The sequence below is a fragment of the Capsicum annuum genome, chromosome 3, assembly GCF_002878395.1.
Source record: "Capsicum annuum cultivar UCD-10X-F1 chromosome 3, UCD10Xv1.1, whole genome shotgun sequence".
NCBI classification, from domain to species: domain Eukaryota; kingdom Viridiplantae; phylum Streptophyta; class Magnoliopsida; order Solanales; family Solanaceae; genus Capsicum; species Capsicum annuum.
This window is the reverse complement of record NC_061113.1, coordinates 246,087,308-246,094,108: the sequence shown is the minus strand read 5'-3', so window position 1 is coordinate 246,094,108 and position 6,801 is coordinate 246,087,308. Positions and strand designations below refer to the sequence as shown.

The window sequence follows — 6,801 nt, the reverse complement described above, 5'->3', positions numbered from 1 at the left end:
GCCGCGCACCAAAGAATGTATCCACCAGATGCCATACCTCAAGACAACTATTACTCACAAGGCCGAGGCCTTGATGGACAAAGCCATTACCCAAATCATCAAGTCCCACATGACAGACTTGAAACCCAAATGCCACCCTTAAATCCGACTCCTCCAAACCAAAATCAGCCAATCCAAAGAACTCCACCACTAAATGCCAATCCACCATACCAAATTCCAAATATCCAAAACCCGTCAATGCAAGAAGAGGGATTTGTTAGAGAGAACCGAAGGGGGTGTTGACACCTGATTTTTGCCGTCCACAACTACGTTTAATCTCGAGTTTCTTCGATTTTCAAATAAAATCACAACAATTATTTTTTCCAAATAAAAGCACTTTAAAATATTTATTTGGGTTAATTTCATCATTTAAGTGACTGTTATATATTTTCGTATTCACATACACGAGATTATATAAATTTTGTTCTTAAAATGAATACTTTAATCAAAATTTAAATCTTATTTAGATTGAGCTTGAAAATTATTTCAAGAGAATAAAATCTTGATTCAAGTATAATTTAATCTCAAAAATAATTTATTTGGATAAAAATGTGTTTGATTTTTTTATTTTATTAAATTAAGAAGCTCGGGATTAAGTTAGGTATTAATTTTTATCGAATTTTGATTTGATTTGTCCAATCTATTAAATTTGGCTATAATTGAAATCAAATTGGCCTCAATTGCAATGCAATTGGCTAATTGATTTTCAATTTGGCTAAAATTTAAACGGATTCAGCTAATTCTTCATTCAATTGGGGTTATCCATTAAATAACCCAATTTCAGCCCATTTCTTATCTTTAATCACCAATCCAAATTCAACCTAACCTCAGCAGCCCATACCTCAACTAAGACTAACGGCCCAATTTTCTTTTCTTCTTTATCCATCAACAACAGCCCAACCCATCGGCCCATTTAAAACCTGACCCGGCCCACCATCAACAAATCCCCCTTATACTCCTCAGCAGCAACAACATCAACTCCCAAATCACAATATCAGCAGACGACAACACCTCTCGACCCAAAACAATTCCAAATCGACCCGATTCCCATTTTTCTCAACCCAAATCTTTTGATCCGTGACCGATATGAACTCAACCCGTCAATCACGTGCCCTTACCATGCGAATTCATACGAGAATAGCCTCGAACCTTCTAGAATATGGTGAGTTGGCTCCCTCCAACGTTCCAATCCCGTGAATCTTGGGATAATGGTGAGATTTTCGTACATATTTGATAGAATTTCATTGGTCTTGAAGAATAATTGGTTTTCCCTAATTTTTATTGGTCCATCGATTTTGGATTTGTTGAAGAAAAATCCAAATGGGGGTACAATCTGTTGGATCCTGATCTTTTAAATTTCGAATTACCCTGAGGAAATCCCTAAAAAAAACCCAGTTTTGTCTTCTATATAAGAAGGTTTGGGTCACTGTTTTAGGGAGTTGGAAATTCTAGAGTAAAAAATTAGGGTTCGAGAATTAGGACGAAAAATTTTAGGGTTTCTTTTCCCTTCTTCCCGGGCTCAATTTGAAACTTTAGAGGAATTTCTTGGGTTAAAAACTACAGGGTTGGAAATTTCTGGATTCAAAACTTAGGTTTGGAAAAATCCCAACTGATGGGGTTCGACATTTTGGGTCTATAGAAAGGGATTCCGGTTTGAAATAGGGGGAAAAAATTAATTCTTTAGTAGAAATCCTGTTCTGGTTTTGAAAGTTTGTTAGCTAAATTAGAGTCTTGAGTTGATGGTAAAGAAGTTTTTCGGTGGTCGTGATCTCTCTACCCGCTCGTCGTCCCGTTTTGCTGCTCTGAAACAGGTGACATTTCATCCCGTTTAACTTGCGATTATTTCTGCCTCATCTTAAACTTCTAAAGTTGTAAGTTTTTTTTTAAGTGACATAGTGTGCTGATTTGTTTAAACCTCTGAAGTTGTAAGCTTTTAGTGATATGGTGCGCTGGGTCGTTTGTTGTAATCTGTCTCAAAAGCCATAGGATTATGTGATGAAGATGGTGTTTTTTTAACATGTTGACATATTGTCTGTCTTATGTTTGTTTCGTTCTTTTCTTTGTAAAAAGTTCATTGCTTTGATTCTCTATCGTTGTAAATCACTATGAATATGCATGTAGTCTCGATATTTCTTTGAAATATGTGATTTTGTTTCGTTTTTGTCACTATTTTAGCCGCAATTGGTTACTTTTATAGTCGTTGCCGTCGTCATACCAAGAAAGTCATGTATATGTACACACTTGAGTTTACAAAGGTATTAAATTTTTCTTGTTTTCAGTCTTGCATGTTTCAAATACAATCACTACCAGACAAATTTACCTGTTTGAGCATATGTGTATACTGTTCACATCCTTTCTTTTGCATCTCTCTCACGAAGTAGTTTACTTCCTTTTGTTCTGGAGGGTCTTTCCTCCTCACCGTCTCAATTCGATGTTGCCTAGAAATAGAAAATATTGTAATTTATCTTGTCTATTGGGTATGTGATGCCTTGGGATACTGGATTTCAAAATTTTTGCTTTGCTCGATTCCCTCATTGTGAGTGTATTATTCAAATGGTACATTTTTGAGCTAGCTATACTGTACATGTATTTACAATTGCTGATTTCTATTTCGCCTAGATTAAACCTGGATTTTTTTTTCATCAGTCTGGCGAGTACATTTGGGAATAAAAGTTATTCTTACATATCTTCGTTATGTGTTGTTAACTTTAGAACTATATTTGTATTCATATACTTGAAAACTTGGGTGCCTGCTCGTGTTGTTTCCATGTATGCCATCAAAGATGAATTTGTCATTGTTAAACTAGCTTTGATATAGTTTATTGCCTACTCTTGAGGAAGATGCATGATATCTTAGCATTTTTTCTTATTCATTAATGTTAGCACACATTAATTCCTTTTCTTTCCTTTTGTATGTGGCTACGCTCGAGTCTCGCACGGACTCTCTTTCCCTTTGGATGTTCCTTATAGGCCATTGAGGCCTACCTAGTCTTGAGTCGAATTTGAAGACCCAAAAAGACAAAACACATATAGATACAAGGAGTCGAAAGAAGGGAAATGGGTTAAAGTCCCATTCTTGAAGCGACGACGTGACCCGAGCCTCATTGCTATTTATTTATTTGTTGTTGTTATATATTATTGTTGTATTTACTTACTTGTTTCGTTAGTTATTCATTCGGGCCACGAAGCCAAAGTGGTATTTAATACAGGTGGATTGAGACTCGAGCCAAAGGCTCGAAAACTAAAGTAGGACAGGTGAAACGGGTCAAAGACCCAATTAGATTAGGACAGGTTTTGTTGGTTTGGGCCCAATGGCCTAAATCGTTTACTTTTTCCTCCCTTTCCCCGTTTATGTGTTTACTTGCTTATTTCATTTGTGTAGATTTAGTTAAAATCCCTATTAGGTCGTCTAAAACTATTTTTACATGAATCTTTTTCCTAAAAATCAATCATTTTTTAACAAATTAATCTTTTAGAAGTTAATCAAAGATGATTTTCAAACAGTCCGGATAACCGCAAGTTAGCGGACGATTTAGGTGCCTAAAACCTTCCTAAAATGTTAATAGGAACCACTTATCTAGAATCTCTAACTTAAAATAATTTTTTTGTTTTGAATCGTTTGAAGTAACTCTCTAAAGGTTTCTTAATTCCTTTTCAAAATTAAGTGGCGACTCTTTCAAAAGTCAAAATTTCTCCACAAAAAAGGGGGATATGGAATTTATGATGATCCTTATTTGATGGAAGAGAGGATGAGAGGTAGAAGGATAAAACCGAGGGAGAACCGAGGGCTTAAAGGTAGGGGCGACCAAGGTGTTCGGGAAAGGGATGTTGGCCTCAACACTATCAAAATGGGGCTTCCGATCTTTAAGGAAGAAAGTGATCCCGAAGAGTTTCTCGCATGAGAATCCGCATGCGAGAGAGTCTTTCAAGTGAATGAGCTCACGGAGAAGAAAAAGAGTTGCTACGCCATTGCTCATTTTGAGGGATATGCTACCATGTGGTGGGAGTATGTCAAACGTTTTGGCAACATATTGATTGAGGGGAAACCCACTCCTTGGTTTCAATTAAGGTATCTTATGAGGCAAAGGTACCTTCCCAAAAGCTATCAACATGAACTCCTTGCAAAATTGTACAACTTGAAGCAAGGAAACAAAAGTGTAGCAGCCTACTATGATGAGTTTCAACAAGTCATCTTGAAACTTGATCATAGAGGAGAATAAGTGAGCCACGATATCATCCGGTTTAAGGTCGGCCTAAATAAGGAAATCTCTACACACATGACACTTCATAAGTTTGAAACTATTGAAGGGATCTTTCAAGTGTCTTTAGAGATTTAACGAGAGAACAAGGAAAGGTCGGCCTACAAAACCAAAGCCTACCAAGGGCCCTCGGGTTAGACCAAAGGAACAGAAGTGGTTCCCTCATCTTCGGGGTGGAACAAATCCAAACAACAACCAGTCAAGACCCCTCCACCCATGAGCAAGAGTGCTCAACCACCTCTTCCACAGCTTGAGGGAAAGCTGAATGTTTCTTCTAATGTCAAGGGATTCCAATGCTTTAAATGCCATGAATAGGGACACAAGGCTGTTAAGTGTCCTAATCGGAGAAATATGATATTGAGAGAAGGGAAATTGTATTTCTTGAGGGAAGAATTGGGACTTGAAGGGGCTGAAAATGAAGAAGTCGCTCAAGATGGAGAGGGAGGAGAGGCCGAGAGGCCTAATAATGATGAGGAAGAGGAGGTTTGGACTCAAGAAGGTGAACTTAAAGTACCTAATTTTGTGGTACAGAGAGTTATGATTAGCAAAGCGTTGGATGATCCTAGCCAATGGAAAAACTTCTTTCATACTAAGTGCCTCATTAAGGGGAGTGAGTGCTCCTTGATTATTGATAGCAAAAGTTGTGCTAATGTAGCTAGTGCCTCGATGGTGATTCACTTGAAGTTGCCAACTACTCCACATACGAGTCCGTATAGACTCCAATGATTGAATGATTGTGGAGATTTGAAGGTGACTCGTCAAGTGGTGATTCGGTTCAAGGTTGGAAATTATGAGGACGAGGTACTTTGCAACATCATTCCTATGCATGCTTGTAACCTTTTGCTGGGTTGGCCATGGCAATATGATAGTTCAACCAAGCATGATGGCCAAACCAACCATTATTCCTTTGAGTTCAAGGGTCGAAAGTACAACCTCCAACCACTATTACCGTCACAAGTGCGTGAGGTACATCAACAAATGAAGAATTTTCTAGGAAAGAGAAAGAAAGGGAAAGAAAGAGAAAAAACCCGCGGGTATAGGGGAGGAACCCGAGAGTGGGAAGGGTGAGGGTAAAGAGTGAGTTTCATCATTGAGGGGTAGGGATTCAATGGTAATGTTTGCTCGTAAGGGTGACCTCTTCAAAGGTATGATGATACTACTCCCATGCTACTTTTTGCATATGTTTTGAATGCTAACCCATCCACTTCCCCTATCCTTTCTTCTATTTCTAATGTCTTGCAGGAATTTGACGATGTGTTCCCAAGTGAGTTACCGCAAGGAATTTCTCCACTTTGACGAATCGAGCTCTAAATCGACTTTGTTCCGAGGTTGTAATTGCCAAACAAGCCGGCTTATAGGAGCAACCCCACGAATACAAAGGAACTCTAATGGCAACTTGAGGACCTCCTCAACAAAGGATATATCAAGGAAAGCATGAGTCCGTACGAGGTCTCGATGTTACTTGTACCAAAGAAGGATGGGATATGGCGAATGTGCGTGGACTGCTGAGCCATAAATAAAATTACGGTAAAGTATCATCATCTTATTCCTAGGCTAGATGATATGCTTGACGAACTAAATGGCTCTTGTTTGTTTTCTAAGGTTGATCTTAGGAGCGGATATCACCAAATTCGTATGCAATCGGGTGATGAATAGAAGACCGCATTAAAGACCAAATTTGGTCTATATGAGTAAATGGTCATTCCATTTTGTCTTACCAACGCTCCTAGTACCTTTTGCGGCTAATGAATCATGTAATGAAGCCGTTTATTAGCAAATTTGTGGTCGTGTACTTTGATGATGTTTTAGTTTATAGTAAGTCTCTTATTGATCATGTCTTGCATCTAAGGAGTGTGTTTGATGTTCTTAGGAAAGAAAAGTTGTATACTAATATTGAAAAATGCTCCTTTGGTGTTGATAAAGTTTTGTTTTTGGGATTTGTTGTAAGCTCGATGGGAGTGGAGGTAGACGAATCCAAGATAACCGCCATTAAAGATTGGACAACCCCAAAAACCGTGGGTGAAGTTCGGAGCTTTCATGGGTTAGCAACTTCTTATAAGAGGTTCGTCAAAGGATTTAGTACCATTGCCACCCCCTTGACCGAAATCATTCGAAGGGACCAACCTTTCCAGTGGGGTGAGGAGCAATCTAAGGCCTTTAAGACCTTGAAAGATATGCTCATTTCGGCACCATTATTGCAATTGCCTAAATTTGATAATATGTTCAAAGTTGAATGCGATGCTAGTAAAGTAGGTATAGGGGCTGTTTTGATGCAAGATTTAAAGCTCATTGCTTATTTTAGTGAAAAGCTCAAAGGAGCAACTCTAAACTACTCTACGTATGACTTGGAGTTGTATGCCTTGGTTAGAGCATTAGGCAATTGGCAACACTATCTTTGCCCCAAGGAATTCGTAATCCGAACGGATCATGAATCCTTGAAGCACCTTCGGGCATAAGATAAGCTTAACAAACGGCATGCCAAATGGATTGAATTTCTTGAAAC

At 38.4% G+C, this 6,801-nt stretch overlaps 1 long non-coding RNA gene across 1 annotated transcript; it reads left to right on the top strand.

The window, feature by feature from the left end:
• The first annotated feature begins 1,012 nt into the window (after positions 1–1,012).
• On the top strand, positions 1,013–6,220 carry LOC124897150. Its single transcript, XR_007053803.1, has 2 exons — positions 1,013–5,825; positions 5,901–6,220. It is a non-coding gene; the product is annotated as an uncharacterized LOC124897150 (long non-coding RNA).
• Positions 6,221–6,801: the final 581 nt, after the last annotated feature.